The sequence below is a fragment of the Zingiber officinale genome, chromosome 2A (genome assembly GCF_018446385.1).
Source record: "Zingiber officinale cultivar Zhangliang chromosome 2A, Zo_v1.1, whole genome shotgun sequence".
NCBI lineage: Eukaryota > Viridiplantae > Streptophyta > Magnoliopsida > Zingiberales > Zingiberaceae > Zingiber > Zingiber officinale.
Window position 1 is genome coordinate 113,454,243 of NC_055988.1, and position 21,774 is coordinate 113,476,016.

Here is a 21,774-nt window from a genome sequence, read left to right on the forward strand (position 1 = left end):
TGGACTTTTCCCGTGCCAAGCTCCCTGCTTGGACCTTTCCTTGCCAAATCTCCATACTTGGACTTTTTCATGCCAAGTCTCCATACTTGGACTTTTCCCGTGTCAAGCTCCCTGTTTGGCCCTTTCCGTGCCAAGTCTCCATACTTGGACTTTTCCATGCCAAGTCTCCATACTTCGACTTTTCCCGTGCCAAGCTCTCTGCTTGGACCTTTTCATGCCAAGTCTCCATACTTGGACTTTTCCCGAATCAGGTCAACTCAAGTCGGGTTAACCAGGTCAATCTTGACCAAAGGTTGCACCCACAATCCCCCAAGTTCCTATTCTTGTCAAACATCAAAATATAACCTCTCCATTCTTGTCAAACATCAAAATATACCTCGAGTCAGGTCAACTCGAGTCGGGTCACCCAGGTCAACCTTGACCTAAGGTTGCACCAACAATCTCCCCCTTTTTGATGTTTGACAAAAACCATAATCAAGTTAGGTTAACCCGATAACCTAACTTAGGTTTTCCAATAGTTCTCCAATGTTCTTCCTTGAACATTCTCTGAACATTCTCCCCAAACTCCAATGTTCTTCCTTGAACATTCTCTGGACATTCTCTCCCTTTTTGACACACATCAAAAAGGAGTGAATCAAGGTCAAGAGTTTCTTTCTAATGAAAGTCTCATACCTTTCATTGAAACCCTTAATTTCCCCCTTGATACTAAAATCAACAATCAACTTAGTGATAATCACATATCACTCATCCTCAAAAGTCTTGACGAGTAAAAACTCCCCCTAAAAGTCAACTCCCCCTTGACCAATAGGTAAAACTCCCCCTAAAGGTCAACTCCTCCTTGACCATTGCACCAACAATGTCTTGAAGAGTTTCAACCCTTTAGAAATCTAAAGCACCAACTTCCATAGCTGAAATTTCAGACAACAGTCGAAAATCAGCATTTTGGCACGCTCTGATCGGTCACTAGACCGATCCAGACTCGGATCGGTCCAGTGACCAATCCACACTGCCCTGGATCGGTCCAGTGACCGATCCAGACTTCCCTGGACCGATCAGAATCTTCTCTGATCGGTCCACAATTCTTTGATAAGAATTTCTGATTTTTCTCCCGAAATTCAGAAACCCCTAAAAAATTACAAAAAATTCCAAAAATTGTAAAATTTTTGAGGATACATTCCTAATAACATATATTATCATGAAAAAATAATTTTCTATGAAAATAACTCCCATTTTTTAATCTTGATACAAAGTTCGAAAGACTTTGAAATAGCTCAAGGTTAATCCATCTTTGTATCAACTTGCTCAATGATGAATGCTATCACTAGAAAAGCTTCATCAGGGTTTTTCAAATCAATTTTGAAATGATCTTAAACCATTCAATTTAGGACCACAATCTTAGGACTAAATGTACATGACTTGTATACAAGTTTTCCCTATGATCCTCAAATTCGAATTAGGCTCATCTAGGTACAAGAACTATGCACCTTGATCCTAACTCATAATCCTAATATCTCACACACATCTAAGGTGTATCAAACACATCCAAGTCAATTTTGATGTGAGATATGGGTTTAGGTCATCTTAAGCTAAATTCTCATGCATTTTCTAAACAACAATTTGATCTCCATATCAAATTGTGTTTCTATCCTTAAATCAAATTAATTGATCATAAATGCAAGAGATGATGACATGGCATAAAATAATATCATAAGTGGAAACATGTGCCAATGTCATAATGTCATGTCATCAAGTATGAAACTTAAATAAGGCATGACATATAACTAACCTAAGCATTATCATGACATTTCAAATGATAATAAAATAAATATGATGTCATGACATGACATATGACAAACAATGTATGACAAATAACATATAAAGGTATAGAAAATACCTAATTCTAGCCTTAGTTGCCATTTTTGATAATTTTGATCATTTTACCATAAATTCTATATTCCTAAGTGTAATAGACCTAAAATCATATACTAAAGATTTTTAGATCACTATGTGCCAATTAGATTGACCATAGAAAACTCCTCAAATGTGGTTGGCACATCCTAATCACCTTAGGAATAATTTTTAATTTCATTTTCAAGGCTTGATTACACCTTGAAAATTCCTAAAATGCCACCTTTTGCCATGAGTAGGTTAACTACCTATCTAATTAAGGTTGGCACACCCTAAACCATCTAGCGTGAAGGAATCACGCTCCTAGGAATCCAATACCTATTTGAGCTCATTGGGTTCACTAAATATTCACTAGGGATGACTTCCCTAGCAACCCTCCTAATGACCCTCCTAGGCTTTAAAGCCTTGGTCATTTGGGACTCATCAAGATCAACTCTAGGGGTGACTCCCCTTGTGACCTTGGTGATGGTCTTCTTAGCCCTAGGTCTTGTTCCATAATCGAATGGAACATTATGGTAAGCAGGCTTGACCACTTGAGACTTAGGTTTGTGACCCAAACCTCTCATGTCCTTGGGCTTTTATTTTTGACCCTTAGACCCTAGAGTTGACTTCTCCAAATTCTTGAGAGCCTTTTCTAAAGTGTCAAGTCTTGACCTCAAGACTTGATTTTCCTTAAATACCTCAAGCTTTAATTTTTCATTTTTCTTTGAGGTATTCCTAGGCATATGTCTAGTTGTTTTGGGATTCCTATCTAGGTTTTCCTTAACCTTAGATGAGTTAACTCTAGGGTTGGCATTTCTAGCATTGTCCTTATCTAGGCTAACATGTTTGGCACCTAAGCACATGTATCGGTTTCTATGGTTATCATGCTTATCACTATTGACAATTGCAATAAAACTACTAGCATGTGTCTTATTAGAATTGCAAGAATGTGCCTTAAAGGATACCTTAGGGTTTGCCTTAGCTCCCCTTATAGATATGCTTGGTCTCTTGTCCTTGTGAGGTTGCCTCCCCCTTGGACATTGACTCCTATAATGTCCCCTTTGCTTGCATTGGAAGCACACCACGTGCTCCTTGCCCTTGCGTATCGGGACTCCGGCTTCCTTGACCTTTGGCGCCGGTGGAGTCTTCCTAATCCTCTTTGGACATTTACTCTTGTAATGCCCAAATTCCCTACACTCAAAGCACATTATACGTAATTTACTTGAAAGTAAATTGCTTGAGTTACCTAGGGTTGAGGATGGTTGTATGCTTTCTTCTTCATCCCTTCCGGAAGTAGAGGCTTCTTCTTCTTGCTCCAATCTTGAAGAAGAACTCTCCTCCTCCTCTTTCTTAGATGTTGAGTAGCCCTCAACTTCTAATTCCTTTCCTCCATGATGTGAGCTACTTGGCTCACTTGACTCCTCTTCATGACTTGAAGTGGAGCTCTCCTCATGGAACTTAGCCAAGTTACTCCATAATTCCTTGGCATTGTTGTATCCACCTATCTTGCACAACATATCATTAGGTAATGAAAATTCAAGAATTTTCGTTACCTCATCATTGATCATGGATTGGTGGATTTGTCCCTTCGTCCACTTCTTCTTCTCGAGAGGTTCTCCTTCTCTATCCACCGGAGGAGTAAAACCTACTTGGACACAATTCCAATTAACTAGATTAGTCATAAGAAAATACTTCATTCTTACCTTCCAATATGCGAAGTTATCGCGATCGTAGAAGGGTGGAATCATGATGTCTTCTCCAAGTTGATCCATTCTCTAGCTTGTGCTCCCTCGGGTGTTAATTCGACGAAGAGCAACCTTTTCTCTGATACCACTTGTTAGGACCTTCGGATAGCGGCTAGAGAGGGGGGTGTGAATAGCCGACCCCAAATTCTCGTTTCTTCCTACAATTTGAGTTAGCGCAGCGAAAATAAAAAATAGAAACGAAACGGGAGAATATCAAACTCAAACGCGACGATATAACGAGGTTCGGAGATGATACTCCTACTCCTCGGCGTGTCCATTGTTGGTGCGGGAAGCATCCGACGATCGAACTTGTGTTTTGATAATGGCAAAGGATTCAAAGTTAAGGTGTTTTGTTTTCTAACAAGTCTACTTGAGGATTTCAGGAAAGTCCTAGCTGCGGTTAGGCAAAGGGAAAAACCCTAGGGGGTGGTAACTCTAGGTCATAGGGGGTGGTAACCCTATGCGGAAAGTCTTGGCAGGTTGATGTCTTCAGGCAAAAGTCCTAGAGGGTGGTAACCCTAGGTGGAAAGTCCTGGTGTCGCGAACCAGGTGAAAGACTGGACTGGCCGGGAAGCGGATGTCCAGCAGAAAGTCCGGAAGCATCGAGTGCTGAGCAAAAGTCCAGTCGATCTGGCGGATCGACTGGCAACAGGTAAATCTCCTGAGTGGAGTAGGTGAGGACGCGTTCCCCGTAGAGGGAACAGTAGGCGTCGGGTCGACCTAGGGTTTCCGGTCGGAAATCCGAAGTCAGACCCGGACAGTCCGGAGACTGTCGAACTTTCATTCATATTTATGATATTATGTGTGCTAACTTTGTCTTGTAGGATATGTGTGTAGTTTGTAGACTAACACATTGTGTAGGGACAAAAGAGCAACATTAGCCTCGGATGAACAGTGTCTGAGGCGCCTCCATGGAGCTTGGAGGCGCCTCGGGTGCGAAGGTGAGCTGGCTGTGCGCTGGAGTTGGAGGCGCCTTAAAGGGCAGTGAAGGCGCCTTGGACCGCAGCATGGAGGCGCCTTCAGAGGGATAATGCGCGACTTGATCAGCGCTTATCGACGCATGCAACCCGGGGCTTGGAGGCGCCTCGGACAGCTTTGGAGGCGCCTCCAGCACCCTTTATAAGCAGTGTTCGAGCACCTCTTCAACAACAACTCTCTCTGAATAATCTCTTGCTACGTGCTGCGAACCTGACGATCCAGAAGTGCTGCGACGCGATACCAACGACCCGGAACTACGCTTCTCCATCTTTAGTTGTCGGTATAAAGTTTATGAGCTGTAAATTCCTATACTTGTACAAATTATCGTGCTTATAGTTGTTGCCCACCGAAAGCGATCAAGGATCGCGGGCCTTCGAGTAGGAGTCGATCTAGGCTCCGAACGAAGTAAATAGTTTGCCTCTTTGTGTGATTGTTTTTATTTCCGCTGCATTTACTCAAACGGTTTTACGATTCCGAAAAACGAAATAGCCGCGAGCGCTATTCACCCCCCCCCCCTCTAGCGCGTCTCGATCCAATAATTGGTATCAGAGCGGGGTTGTTTTGAATTGGTGCAACCACCATTCAAAATATTTTTTTAGTGGTATTTTGTTTCGGAGTCAATTAGAAATTAGCTAATTAGCTAAAGTTCTAATTTTTTTTAAACAGTGTTGCTCAAAGTTGGTCAATACCACTTGAGCTCGTTATTTTTTTTCCTCCCGCACTACTAATCCAAGACACAGTCTTGGAATAGATCTTTTTGTTCTTGCTCATCTAGGTCTAAAATGACTCAACAAGAAGGATATAGCATTGTTCGTCCCCCACTATTTTTCGGAGAAGACTTTGGATACTGGAAGGGGCGAATGGAGATATATCTGAAGATCCAGTTCGACACCTGGATGATAGCCAAGATAGGACTTCAACTACCAACTGATACAGACGGTAAGCCTACATCCTGTGAGAATTGGGAACCAGCCTTCATCAAAAAGGTGGAAACCGATGTCAAAGCTACCTACACCATCCAGTGCGGTCTTACCAAGGAGGAACTCAACAGAGTCGGCCCCTTTTCAACCGTAAAGGAACTCTGGGAGAAACTGATCGAACTTCACGAGGGCACCTCGGAAACCAAGGTAAGTAAGCGTGATTTATTATTTAATAAATTATATAATTTAAAAATACAGGAAGGTGAGATGACGAGCCAGCTGCACGCACGCATCCAGGACATTCTTAACTCTCTTCATGCAATTGGATAGAAAGTCGAAAATCGGGACGTCATAAGGTACGCATTAAATTCGTTTCCAAGGAGTACATTGTGGGCATCAATGGTAGATGCCTACAAGGTCTCCAAAGACTTATCTTCTTTAAAGTTAGACGAGTTATTTTCTGAATTTGAACTTCATGAACAAACTAATGCACAGCCATCTGAGAAGGGTATTGCTTTGGTTGCAGGTACGAGTCGAACACGGGAATCAAGAGTACAGCGAAAAATTGAATCAGAATCAGAAGACGAATCCGACTCAGAAGATTCAGAGGATGAACTGACCAGCGAACTTGTGAACCTTGTGAAGAAGCTCTACAAGAAGAAGAAGGGCTTCAACAAGAAAGATCTGAAGAAGGCAGTTCAGTCCAGGGAGGCCCAATCGAACTCAAAGGTAAAATTCGAAGTCACTTGTTACGGGTGCAACCAGAAGGGGCATATCAAAGCCAACTGTCCCAACCAAAAGGAGGCCAAAAAGCAAAGAAGAAAGAAGGCCCTGAAAGCAACCTGGGACGAATCTTCTTCAGAGGACGACAACGATGAACTTGATCAAACAAGTCTACTCGCACTGATGGCCCGGGACCAAATCATCGAGAGCGAGTCAGAAGCCGAGTCCGAGCAAAGCCACGGATCCGCATCCGTTTCAGAAGGGCCATACTCCAATGTAAGTATTCCAAGGCTTAATAATTTAGTTAATTACTTACTTCGCAAACTAGCTAAATCAAACCTTAGGATTAAATCACTTCTAAAGGAAGTAGCCGTCCTTAAAGAAGTGACAAACACTAATTCTTTACCTAATCAAGTTCAAACTGGAAACTCTACTCAAGTTCAAAAACTTGAGGAAGAAAACTCTAGTTTGAAAAATCAGGTAAAAGACTTAAAAAATATGTTAGAACGGTTTTCTCTGGGATCCAAGAATCTGGACCTAATTCTTGGAACTCAAAGAGCCGTCTACAACAGAACTGGGCTAGGATATAAAAGTAAAAAGAAATATAGATCTTATTTGTCCTTAATAAACAAACAAGGTAGTAAATTAGTCCAAGCATGGGTCCCCAAGTCCAAATTGATCAATCAAGTTGGACTTGGCCAATACTGGGTTCCGAAGGATCAAATATACTACCTTGATAGACCATATCGAGGCTATGATCCAGGGGGAGCTATTAGAAAAACAATAATAAGAACATAATTCAAAATAAAAATTCAATTAAAAATTAAAAATTCAATCTTAAAAATTTAAAATTTCAAAATTCAAAATCAAATAAAAATTTGATATTAAAATAAAAAATTCAAAATTAAATTTTAAATCAAAAATTCAAAATAAAAAATTTGAAATTAAATTTTAAATCAAAAATTCAAAATCAAAAAATTAGAAATTAAATTCTAAGTTCAAAATTCAAAACTCGAAATTAAATTCTAAATTCTAAATTTAAAATTAAAAAAAAAATCGAACTTAAAATTTGAAATTCTAAATTCAAAAATAGATGGTGGATCCAAACTAGCTGGCACCTCCAACTGAACTACCCGACAGGGTAACTGAACCTAATTTATCCGAAATGGGTAAAACAAGAGTAGATTACCCGGCAGGGTAATTAAGGCTAGTTTAAAAGAAAAAAGGGCTGAGTTTAACTTGAACCACAGTACCGGTGAAGTTTTTGGATGATAGTACGTTAGGGAAACTTGGGCATCGCATGTCTAGGAAGATATGGCTTCGACTTGGTGCATTTGGCCAAGTGGAACTGACCGAAGCTACCCTTAAATGGATCCTAACAAGTTAGACCAAGGATTAGTATTAAATTCAATGGGTAGGACTATTTGGAAAACCTCGAAGGCATGGTTACTTTAATGAGCTCCGAGTGACTCACCATAGCCCAGAAGTTTATCAAAAGAATGCTTACTTGTTGAACCCAAAGCTAAACCTGAATCTAACACAAAGTTAAACCAGACCCTTAATTCTATAATAATTCATCTCACAACAATTATAGGATTCCCTGATTGACAATCTAGATCAAGTGAGATGACTAAGAAATTAAAATTAAATTAATTACCTTTATTTCAAAAATTATTTCAAATACTTAAATTTCAAAATTATTTCAAATACTTAAATTTCAAAATTTTTCTAAAAACTTAAATTTCAAAATTATTTCAAAAACTTAAATTTCAAAATTATTTCAAATACTTAAATTTCAAAATTATTTTAAAAACTTATTTCAAAATTATTCTAAAAACTTATTTTAAAATTATTCTAAAACAAAAACTTAGAAACTTAAATTTAAAAATTATTTTAAAAACTTTTTTCAAAATTGTTTTAAAAACTTTAATTTCAAAATCATTTTAAAAAAATTAAATTTCAAAATTATTTTTAAAAAAAAAACTTAAATTTCAAAATTATTTTAAAAACTAAAATTTCAAAATTATTTTAAAAACTTAAATTTCAAAATTATTTTAAAAACTAAAATTTCAAAATTATTTTAAAAACTTAAATTTCAAAGTGGTTTAAAAATCTAATTTTCAAAAATCATTTTATAAACCTAAAATTAAACTCAATGAACATAAGTGTTTGCTAAATTACCTTGAATACAATAGAATAAAATAGAAAATCTAAGGAGTTTACTTCAATTACGCTATCTTTAAATCCATTAAAAAGAAACCAATTCAACTACTTCATCTGTAGGAATTGGATCAATGGATGTTGGATAGTGGATGCTCCAGACATATGACTGGAGATAAGTTGAAGTTTACCAAACTCAAGTACAAGAGTCTAGGATCAGTTGCATTCGGCAACAACGGTAAACTTAAAGTAATCGGAAAAGTTAACATTGAACTAAGTTCCAATTTCATTATTCGAAATGTTTTATTGGTTGAAAATTTTAACTTTAATTTACTAAGTATAAGTCAATTATGTGACAGCGGATACCTAGTCAATTTTGATAAATCTGGATGTCTAGTTAAAAATATTGAAAACCCAGAAATTAAACTTAAAGGACTTAGGAAAAATAACATCTACACAATTGATTTATCAATATCCTCAATAAAGTGTCTCCTGACACAACAAGAGGAAACCCAACTGTGGCACAGAAGGCTGGGTCACACTCACACTAGACTCATTTCAAAAATGAGTCAAAATGGTCTGGTTAGAGGTTTGCCCAAATTAAAATTTATTGAAAACTCAATCTGTGATGCATGTCAAAAAGGAAAACAAACCAAGTCAACCCACAAGTCAACCAACCTAGAAAGATCCAACACCATACTTGAGCTCCTTCACCTTGATCTATTTGATTCACATGGAGCCAAATCACTAAGCAAAAACCAATATTACTTAGTAATAATTGATGACTACTCTAGGTACACTTGGGTAAAATTTCTAAAAACAAAAGATGAAACCTATGAAATATTTAGTAATTTTTGCAACTTAACGGAAAATGAAAAAGATACTAAAATCAAAAGAATAAGAAGTGATCACGGAGGGGAATTTGAAAATCATAGGTTCACCGAATTTTGTAAAATAAATGGATACCAACATGAATTTTCATGTCCTAGAACCCCCCAACAAAATGGACTAGTGGAATGTAAAAATAGAACATTACAAGAAGCAGCTAGAACCATGTTAAACGAATATCACTTAAATCATCAATTTTGGGCTGAAGCGATAAATACTGCAAATTATATTCAAAACAGAATTTTAATTAATAAATTTTACAATAAAACACCATATGAACTCTATTATCATAAAATTCCCAATCTAAACTATCTAAAAGTATTTGGGTGTAAAGTTCACATTTTAAATACTAAAGATTACTTAGGAAAATTTACACCCAAATCTAACCAAGGAATATTCTTAGGATACTCCTCTACCAGTAGGGCCTTTAGAGTATATAATCAAAATACCTCGAAAGTTGAAGAAACAACTAATGTAATATTTGATGAAGAAAACAGTTTACCTTATATAAATGAAAATATTGACATTAATCCAAGAACTATAGACGATGAAGAAATCCAACCTAATCTTAATGAGTCAGAAGAACCAGTTTCTGACTCACAGATAAGACCAACTAGAGTAAGTACCTCTCACCCACCTGACCAAATTTTGGGTGACCCAAACCTTGGGGTCAGAACTAGATCATCCTATAGAAACCTTAGTCAGATTGCCCTAATCTCCAAAATTAAACCTAAGACTATAGAAGAAGCCCTGCCTGATCCAGACTGGATCATTGCAATGCAGGAAGAATTAGCCCAATTTGAGAGAAACCAAGTCTGGGACCTTGTACCTAAACCCATAGATAAATCAATAATAGACACCAAATGGGTTTTTAGGAACAAGTTGGATGATCACGGTGATATAATAAGAAACAAAGCAAGGTTAGTAGCCAAAGGATTTAGTCAAGTCGAAGGCTTAGACTATGATGAAACCTATGCTCCAGTAGCTAGACTCGAGTCCATTAGGATGTTATTAGCCTATGCGGCAAATAAAGGATTCAAATTGTATCAAATGGACGTTAAGTCAGCCTTTTAAAATGGTTTTATCAAGGAAGAAGTCTACGTAAGCCAACCTCCAGGGTTTGAAGACATAGACTACCCTAATCACATATTTAAATTAAAAAAGGCACTATATGGACTAAAACAAGCCCCTAGAGCATGGTATGAAAGATTATCTATTTACTTAATATCCAAAGAATTTAACCAAGGACAAATCGATCCGACTTTGTTCGTGAAAACTATAGGAAAAGACATCTTTATAGCCCAGATCTATGTTGACGACATAATTTTTGGCTCAACTAATTCAAAATTCTTAAAAGAATTTGTCAAATTAATGGAAAGTGAATTTGAAATGAGTATGGTTGGAGAAATTAATTTCTTCTTAGGCTTACAAATTAAACAAACTAAAGATGGAATCTACATTTATCAAACTAAATATGCTAAAGAGTTAATTAAAAAATTCTGTATGAAAAATTCAAAAATTATAAATACCCCAATGGCAACCAACATAAACATTGATTCTGATCCTGAAGGAAAACCAGTTGACCCAAAATACTATAGGAGTGTCATAGGTAGCTTACTTTACCTAACTGCAAGTCGACCCGACATATTGTTTGCAGTAGGTATGTGCGCAAGATACCAATCCTGTGCAAAAGAGTCACACCTATCACACGTTAAAAGAATACTTCGGTATATTAAAGGAACTCTAAATGTAGGACTTTGGTATCCAAGAACTTGCACCTTTGACCTTTACGGCTATTCTGATTCAGACTATACCGGGTGCAAGTTAGACAGAAAAAGTACAAGTGGTAGCTGCCAGATTCTAGGTCAGTGCCTAGTAAGTTGGTCAAGCAGAAAGCAACATTGTGTTGCTCTATCTACCACAGAAGCTGAATACATAGCTCTAGGAGAATGTGCATCTCAACTACTGTGGATGATGCATACGTTAAAAGACTATCAACTAGAGTATAAAAATACACAAATCTTTATTGATAATATCAGCTCAATTAATCTCACCAAGAATCCTATTCACCACTCCATGACCAAACACATAGAGGTAAAACACCACTTTGTAAGGGACCATGTAGCTAAAGGTGAAATTGCACTCAACCATGTTGAGTCCAAATCAAGCCTAGCTGACATCTTTACAAAACCCTTACCTGAACTTGAGTTCAGTGCACTTAGAAGGCAAATAGGAATGTGTTGGGTAGAGTAAGTGTCTCATTTTGTTGTCTTGTTCTTTTGATTCTAGGAAAAATCATTTTCAAAATTCTGGACTTACTTATCATTTTTTCAAATTCTAGGAAAAATAATTTTCAAAATTTCCAATTTCCTAGATTGTTCAAAATATTGAAATAGCCTAGGCTTTCCCCCTAGATATCATGTTCCCCTAGAATTAAGCCAGAGCATCTCACAAGCACCTAGGTATACCTTGATTGTGATTGAAAAACATAGAACGACGTGAGATGCATAGGGTATAGCCTGGACTCAAGAATGCTTATATCTATGCATCAATATGAGTCTGGGCGTTAAACACGCAATAAACATCAATCAAGTCAAGTCTTCCAGCTCTAGTCAAATCTAATTGGACCAAATTGACTTGACTTGACTAACCAAGTGAAAGCTGCTGCCCTATAGGCAGTCAGCAAGTAACTAAAGGTTAGACAGTTGGTAAAGGATACTCAATTTTCTAATTAAGAATGCCTTGATCCTTAGGGCTCTGATACCTAGTAAATCAATCTAGTAAACATGACTCATGCTTGGACTTAAGGACCAACTGAATTTTAATGACTAACCTTGTCCTAAATCTTAAATATTATTTAAGCTAAGTTCCAATCTTAACTTTCAAACCCTGTTGAACTTAGCTAACCTGTTGAACTTAGCAATTTCCTGTACAATTTTTTTCAAAAGACTAACAAACAATTTTTCTGTTAAGTAAGAAAGATATAATCACTAACTTTCTAAATCTATCAAAGCGATACAATCCTCAACAGTTTTATAATGTTATTCAAATGTCTATTATTGACCATTTTTTGATATATGGCAAAGGGGGAGAGTAGCAAATTAAAAGTAGCAAAATGAAATTCAAATTAATAATTAAGGGGGAGCATATAGGTTACTTTAGCAAATTTGGTCATCTTGTAAGTAGCAAATTGTAAAATTCAAATTAAGGGGAAGCAAAAATTAAGGGGGAGCATATAGATTACTTTAGCAAATTTGCTTTGGTCATTTTTTCATCTATATTTAGCAGATTTGCCTGTGTTAAAAATGCTTATCTATTCGTTTGTTTACTTAACTTTGAATTTGAGTTGCCATAATCAAAAAGGGGGAGATTGTTGGTGCGGGAAGCATCCGACGATCGAACTTGTGTTTTGATAATGGCAAAGGATTCAAAGTTAAGGTGTTTTGTTTTCTAACAAGTCTACTTGAGGATTTCAGGAAAGTCCTAGCTGCGGTTAGGCAAAGGGAAAAACCCTAGGGGGTGGTAACTCTAGGTCATAGGGGGTGGTAACCCTATGCGGAAAGTCTTGGCAGGTTGATGTCTTCAGGCAAAAGTCCTAGGGGGTGGAAACCCTAGGTGGAAAGTCCTGGTGTCGCGAACCAGGTGAAAGACTGGACTGGCCGGGAAGCGGATGTCCAGCAGAAAGTCCGGAAGCATCGAGTGCTGAGCAAAAGTCCAGTCGATCTGGCGGATTGACTGGCAACAGGTAAATCTCCTGAGTGGAGTAGGTGAGGACGCGTTCCCTGTAGAGAGAACAGTAGGTGTCGGGTCGACCTAGGGTTTCCGGTCGAAAATCCGAAGTCAGACCCGGACAGTCCGGAGACTGTCGAACTTTCATTCATATTTATGATATTATGTGTGCTAACTTTGTCTTGTAGGATATGTGTGTAGATTATAGACTAACACATTGTGCAGGGACAAAAGAGCAACATTAGCCTCGGATGAACAGTGTCCGAGGCGCCTCCATGGAGCTTGGAGGCACCTCGGGTGCGAAGGTGAGCTGGCTGTGCGCTGGAGTTGGAGGCGCCTTAAAGGGCAGTGAAGGCGCCTTGGACCGCAGCATGGAGGCGCCTTGAAGGCGCATGAAGGCGCCTTCAGAGGGATAATGCGCAACTTGATCAGCGCTTATCGACGCATGCAACCCGGGGCTTGGAGGCGCCTCGGACAGCTTTGGAGGCGTCTCCAGCACCCTTTATAAGCAGTGTTCGAGCACCTCTTCAACAACAACTCTCTCTGAATAATCTCTTGCTACGTGTTGCGAACCTGACGATCCAGAAGTGCTGCGACGCGATACCAATGACCCGGAACTACGCTTCTCCATCTTTAGTTGTCGGTATAAAGTTTATGAGCTGTAAATTCCTATACTTGTACAAATTATCGTGCTTATAGTTGTTGCCCACCGAAAGCGATCAAGGATCGCGGGCCTTCGAGTAGGAGTCGATCTAGGCTCCGAACGAAGTAAATAGTTTGCCTCTTTGTGTGATTGTTTTTATTTCCGCTGCATTTACTCGAACGGTTTTACGATTCCGAAAAACAAAATAGCCGCGAGCGCTATTCACCCCCCCCTCTAGCGCGTCTCGATCCAACATCCGTAAGGTGGACGAATCCTATCAATCCGTCGGTGGATGAGACCCCGGAAAACCAGCTAATGAAAACTCCTTCTGGGTGGAGAAACCTCGCCACAATTTCTCTTGCAATAGCAAGATCAGAGTACAATAAATACAGCAAGAAGCCAAGAACAATATGAATGTAAAAACACTGGTTTGCTTGCCTTCTCGTCGACTTTTGATAAAGCAGCAACTTCACGGATGCCAACCACAGCAGCAACTGATCAGTTGGAAACCAAGCCGAGGGAAGCTCACACGAAGCTTCAGTAATGGAGAGCTCAGCAAAGCTCAGATCGCAGGAGCAAGAAGAAGTCACCCAATATCTCTTTTTTAGAGGCCTTCCACATCTTGATTTATATGAACCTGCGAAGAAGAAGACAGAGACCTAAATCTAGCCGTTGTGACTCAACGGCTAGACCTGGACCGATCAGGCTCCACCCTGATCGGTCCAGGGCGGATCTGATCGGTCCCCAGATCGATCCCAACTCTCACAGCGAGTTGGTTGCCGAGCCCTGATCGGTCTGTGGACCGATCAGGCCATAGGTGGATCGGTCCACCGACCGATCCCTCCTATTCCTTCTCCCAATCCGTTTGGTTACTGATCGGTCACCAGACCGATCAGATGACCCACAGTGTGAATCAGTGTATCACTGGATCGGTCAACAGACCGATCCAGATACCCATAGTATCACTGGATCGGTCAGCAGACCGATCCAATTTCCCAGCCTTAAACCCTAAAGCCTTCCTGATCTAGAGAACGAGCTACCGAGCCCTCTCTGACTTCCACGTCGGTCCAGAGAACGAGCTACCGAGCCCTCTCTGACCTAGTCCAGAAAACGAGCTACCGAGCCCTCTCCGACTTCCACGTCCGGTCTAGAGAACGACCTACCGAGCCCTCTCTGACCTAGTCCGGAGAACGAGCTGTTAGTGCAGAAGCATCCGACGATCGAACCTTAGTTTTGATAATGGAAAAGGATTCAAAGTTAAGTTAGTGTGTGAACTAACATTTTTGAATGAGTATTTCAGGAAAGTCCTAGCTGCGGTTAGGCCGGTAGAAAACCCTAGGGGGTGGTAACCCTAGGTCATAGGGGGTGGTAACCTTATGCGGAAAGTCTTGGCAGGTCGATGGCTTCAGGCAAAAATCCTAGGGGGTGGTAACCCTAGGTGGAAAGTCCTGGTGTCGCGAACCAGGTGAAAGACTGGACTAGCCGAGAAGTGGATGTCCAGCAGGAAGTCCGGAAGCGTCGAGTGCTAAGCAAAAGTCCAGTCAATCTGGAGGATCGACTGGCAACAAGTAAATCTCCTGAGTGGAGTAGGTGAGGACGCGTTCCCCGTAGAGGGAACAGTAGGCGTCGGGTCGACCTAGGATTTCCGGTTGGAAATCCGAAGTCAGACTCGGACAGTCCGAAGACTGTCAATTCTTCTTTACAATGTCTTATCTTATTCTAAAACTGTCTTACAGGGGATTTTGCTCGGACTAACCTTTGTTTGCAGGTGAGGAACCTGCTGGAAAAAGGCTGTCCGGGCGCCCGGGATGGATCCGGGCGCCCGGGACCAAACTTTATCCCTGCCGTGACTTCGCCACGTGAAGCATCCTGGTTGGTTGGCCACGTCACACTCCAGGCGCCCGGAAGGGATCCAGGCGCCCGGAAGGGATCCAGGCGCCCGGAACTTCATATAAAAGAAGGGTCGAGGTGCAGCTTCAAGGACAATCTACACAACAATCTTTTAAGCAATCTCTCTGCGACAAACTGCTAACGACTCGATCCAGAAAGTACTGCAACGACACCCTGACAACCCGGAGCTTCAGATTTAGTTTTTGTTGTCGGTATAATCTGTTTACTGCCTTGAATTGTAATTAGCCTGTAATATTTTTATCGTGCTTATAGTTGTTGCCCACGGAAAGCGATCAAGGATCGCGGGCCTTCGAGTAGGAGTCGCCTTAGGCTCCGAACGAAGTAAATCTCCTTGTCTCTCTGTGTTTGTTATTTCTTTATTCCGCTGCGCTTTTACTCATTTGTTTTACGAATCGAAAGAAATAGCCACGAACGCTATTCACCCCCCCCTCTAGCATGGTCTCGATCCAACACGAGCTACCGAGGCCTCTCCGACTTCATCCAGTCCAGAGAACGAGCTACCGAGCCCTCTCTGACCTACCATGCCAAGCTCTCTGCTTGGACTTTTCCGTGCCAAGTCTCCATACTTGGACTTTTCCCGTGCCAAGCTCCCTGCTTGGACCTTTCCATGCCAAGTCTCCATACTTGGACTTTTCCGTGCCAAGTCTCCATACTTGGACTTTTCTCGTGCCAAGCTCCCTGCTTGGACCTTTCCGTGCCAAGTCTCCATACTTAGACTTTTCCCGAATCAGGTCAACTCAAGTCGGGTCAACCAGGTCAACCTTGACCAAAGGTTGCACCCACAATCCCCCAAGTTCCTATTCTTGTCAAACATCAAAATATACCTCGAGTCGAGTCAGGTCTTTATCACAGCCTTCATTCAGGGGCTGGATGGACATTTGCAAGTAAGGCTTGCCGGTCTTGGTATCACATCTTATTTGGAGACATTGGACAGAGCCCTCATGATTGAGGCAGCGCAGTAGAGAGCATTTCTATACAGAAAAAGGAAATAGCCGGGTCAGACATCTGGGCAGATCCAGCAGCCTCAGGCTACACCACAGCAGAGCAGGCATAGTCGGTCAGATCAGGGTACATCTGGGGTATCACGTAAGCCTCAGAAATCAGGGCAACCTTCTTCAGGACATTTCCGGTCTCCACAGCAGAACCGGAAACAACCCGCCAGCGACATTCGCTGTTTCAGATGTGGCTCCAGAGATCACATCACCACAGCCTGTACTATGGGACAGTCAGTTTACTTTTATAACAAACTGCCTGGGCACCAGAGTCGAGATTGCCAGCTGAAGGCTCAGCATACTACTCCCGGAGTTACTGCTCAGGGAGGACAGCACAGTCAGTCAGGGGCTAGACGTGGAGAGCGGAGATTTTCACCCTCACATCGCCAATAGGGGACAGCTTCCCCTTCAGCAGTTGCATTTGTCATGCTCGGACAAGAGTACCCCAGTACTCCCATAGTACCCCAGAGCTCCGTTTCGGGATCTCATTATCAGCCTCAGGGGTAGTATCAGCTGCAGCACCAGCCACAGGCTCAGTATCAGACGCAGTCTCAGCCATCGGTGCAGTATTAGTCGCCACCCTCTCAGACTTCTCTGGCACAGTATCCAGCACCGCCTCAGTGGCAGGCTCCTGCCCAGACGCAGCAGTCGCAGGCAGTGTTACCACCTCTTCTTTTGCCAGAAACTGGGCGTATTCATGCGGTCACTAGAGAGGATGCGCAGCGAGCCGACGGATCCGTTTTCCATGGTACGATTTCTATTTATGCCTTATCTGCAGATATACTAATAGATACTGGTAGCTCACATTCTTTTATATCTCGTACTTTTATGCGGGAGATTGGTAGATTACCCACTTTCAAATCGCAGCGACTGACCGTCTCTCTACCCTCCGGTGATACTTTGGGCGTCACCCAAGAGGTCAGAGGTTGTCCGTTAGATTTTGACAACCTAATACTTACGGTGGATCTTCTAGTATTGGAAATGGTCGATTTTGATATTATTCTTGGCATAGATTGTTTGTCCCCATATCATGCCACTGTTGATTGCCAGACGAGGGTTGTCGCATTTCGGCCATTATGAGTTTTTGGTAATGTCATTTGGGCTTACCAATGTTCTAGCGGTATTTATGGATTGTTGTGGCGGAGCAAGCATTGCTCCCACATGTTATGGATGGTTGTGGTGGAGCGTTGCTCCCACATATTGAGGATTTCTTGTGGTAGAGCGTTGCTCCCATATATGTGGTATTTCCTGTCATGGAGCGTTGCTCTCACATTGGAGGATTTATTTTTTGTTGATTTATATTGTTGGTGATTAGATTTTAGACTTGTTGTCAGGGATCTTATAGTTGAGTATGCCTGTTGAACGAGCATTATGAGTTCTAGGTTTTACCATTTAGGCTTACAAAGTCCTAGATGTTTTCATGGACTCGATGATTTCGGTATTCCTAGGTTGTTTGGATCGGTTTCCATTGTCCTTGTTGACAATGTTGTAATCTATTTTTGATCCAAGTTCGATACCCCCATCTTTTCACTTGAGGTATGTGATTTAATTTACTGTTCAACATTTTATACTCTTTACCTGTTGTTAGTATTTGCTGATGGTAGATAACAAAATTTGGAGACCAAATTTTTTATTAGTGGGGGAGAATGTAAAATACCGAAAAAATGGCAGATTATGATAAGGGAATTTTCCGAAATTTTTAGAAATTTTTCGGGAATTTTTCGGAGCTCGTACGGACGAGTTAATGGGGATAAAAATGGAGTCCGAGAAAAGTCTGTTTAGGCTACCCATTTAAGCGAGGAAATGTTATTTTCTTAATTTCTTTTTCTATTTTCTTTTCTTTGTTTTCTTTCTTCTCTTCCTCGCCGAAAACCCGCGCGCCCCTCTTCTTTCCCCGTCGCAACCGTGCCCTAATCGCTCGGCGGTTCTCCTCCTCTTCTCAACTCTTTCTTCCTCTCCTGATCCTATTCCTTTTCTCATCGACGCTTCTCCTTCTTCTCCCCTCTGCCCGTTGCCTCGTTGCCGCAGAAATCTCAGCCACCTCCGAGGTCGAGCCCTAGATTGGGATAGATTAGGAACGCACCGAGCCGGTCCTCTTCCCTTGTTGTCGAGCCCTAGTCGTCGTCGCACAGAGCAGCACCGCCGACCCCTGTGCCCTAGCTAGCCGCCAGCGTCACACGGAGCAGCACTGCTCCTCATTGTGCCCTGGTTTGTGTTCATCGCGTTGTCTCCTCCTCTTCCTTTTTTTTCCGATCTCCACCCCTCCCGGCGTAAATTACTCGTATCCTAGCCTTCGTCCACTGCAGTGCCCTCTCGCCACTGTCCTTGTGCCCTAGCACCGGTCGGCTAGCCGTCAAGTGCCAGCAGCAACTTTGTCGGATCCTAGGTCATCACAGGCAGTAAGAGGGAAGAGGTAATATGTATAATTGTTGCTAGAAATTTGTTGGTGATAGACTATCTTGTTGACTTCTTGATCTCTTTGATCCGGACAGTGAAATTGCAGGGCGTTACTTAGGTTTCCAGCAGCTACCTTTGTTCTGACAGCTACTAGCTTAGGCTGTGAAGATAGATCCGAGCAGTAAGGTGGATTTCAGAAGGTGAGGTACTGTTCTGTGAAGTTGGAATCGTCAACAGAGTTAACAAGAACAGTTAATTTGGTTACATATATTGAATTATGTGTGAATTAGGGTTCTTGTTAGATAAGTAGTTGATTTAGCTATTTGATACATGTTGAATAGCTAAATTATATGTGTTGAATTAGGTAGGTTTGAGGATTTGATTTAGCTAATTAATTTATATGTAATTAGCTAAATCTGTATATTATGTATTACAAGACTCTGATTCGAGACGAGTAACTCGACTACCGGTTTGGACCTTTCTATTGGAGGCGGGTACTTTGACTTTATGTCATTTTGATATGCATAATAATATCTTTAACAAATAGCAACGATTATGTTTCCTTATCTGTTTCGGTTGATCCATACCTGACCTGTTACATGCTTGTTTGTTTATTTGCTATGCACATCATGTTAGTATTTACCTGATTATACATACTTATAGAGGTAGTGACACAACCATGTTTCTATTATGTTCAAGACCTAGGGTTTTTGATTCCTTATCTGACCTGTGTACCTAGACATTGATTAGGTCAATTTATTCTAGGGTACACATTTTATATATATGGATTGGTTCAGGATATTGTTATGCTTAGTGTCATGCACCATTCGCATGATTGCATGCTGTGCAATTGTCGGCTCCATTGTTGTTGAGCACATCGCCAGTTACATGTATCTGCACACACGACCACTCATGGGTTAGTGGTATATTCAGGAAGGGTGTGTTACAGCAGGTGCTCTGTCAAGGGCTCCGTTGGTCCACTCATGGGTTAGTGTGACGCAGCGTTGTAGTAGGACAGGGATCCCTCCCCGTCATCATGTACCGGGAGATGAGAGCATTGAGCTCCCCCATTTATGATTTGGGGTAAGGAGGATAGATGTACTCTGACTGCATCCCGTCCACTCGGTCACTCATCAGGTGTAGTGATGACAGAGTGCACGGTTATCACATCCCTACCCACTCGGTCTTACCATCGTATGTGAGACGGCTGACTGGAGAGTAGGGGTGACCAGGACATGTCATTGGCATCATATGCATGATGCATTTATTGGTTGTGTTTGTGTTTGCTACATTTATTTGCTGCATTTGAATAGATGCATATGTATGACATGCATACATGATTTATGACACTTTCGGTCTGATGACCTTGATATCCTTATACCTTGGTCTTGGTCAGTACAGTTTTCTCTTGCTTATTTCAGTTGCATTTATCCTTCTAGTATCAGGAGACTGTACGCATGATTAGTGCTAGATGTTATTTTCTTTATTATGCATATCAGTTGTTACCCGCTGAGGAGTTGACTCACCCCGTGGATATTTACTATTTTCAGGTTGATGCTGTCAGGAGAGTTCCAGTGGCTAGTCCCCTGCAGTCCACAAGGACGTCGTGTTAAACTTTTAGTCTTTCTTGTTTTAGACTATATTTGGACTTGTTTGTGCTGATACATTTGGATCTTGTATGGATTCTTATTGCCTATGAGTTTTATTGGATTTGTTTTACTACACGCCTACCTAGACAACAAAAGTGGTAAGTTGATTTTATCATCGGATTTGAGCTTTATGAGTGTAGTGGAGTAGGACATCGGTTTTATGCTTTATGAGTGTAGTTGAGTAGGGTTGTTTTTGAGTCATATTATCACTGTTACAGTTTGTTAAATTATTAACTGCGTGGGTGATTGTTTATATTATTGTTATTGTTCCGGCCGTGTTGGCTGAGGTATATGTGGTCCAGAGGGCGATGTAGAAAGTTTCAGATTGTCTGTCGTACAGGGGAGATGCTGCCGAAATTTCTTCGGACAGGGACTCCTCTGGGGCGTGACACATGGTGTTGCGGTAGGACATCCAAGTTGTTTCCCAGGTACCCGCGGTTCGAACCCCAGCTACGGCGTATTTGCAGGAATTTTTCCTCCAAATGGGGGGGGCGTAATCAAAGGATGCTGGGCTTCTAGGCTAGCCGCCGCGTGTGCTTCCCGATTTACCCTAGTGGTCGTTGGAAAATTTTCGTGGGATCGGGCCGGTCACCCCAGAGATAGTCAATGAATCTAACTAGGATTATCATTTTTTTTTCATTCCAAAAAGTAAAAAGAAGAAAAAATCATTTTTCAGAGAGATTTTCTTTCTAGTTCTTTTATGTTCTATAACTATTTTCAAGATGGTAAGAAAAATTATTATAAGAAGTTTCTCTAGCTCTTAAAGGTTGTCCAATTAAGAGAAAGATTAGTGGTGATATCGCTAGGACTCTAGCCCTAAGGGACTATGAACCAAGTAAATGGTTGTGCCCCATGATATGATTGATTGTGTTGTCTTTTACTTCCTTTGTGCAATTGACAAAAATGAAGTTATTCAAGATCAGTTGAACAAGATCAGTCCCTTCAAAATCATAAATGAACTCTAAGATAAGTTGGTTGAATTGAACGAAGGAACCAGGATTTAAGAATCACCAAGAGAGATGCTCTAATAAATCAAATGCAGAATTGCTCAGTGAAGGACAACCAAAAGGCTAACTAATTACGTGAGATTTAAGAAACTCCTTAACATATTCTATTCAATTGGAAAAAGTGTATAGAGTCGAGACCTCA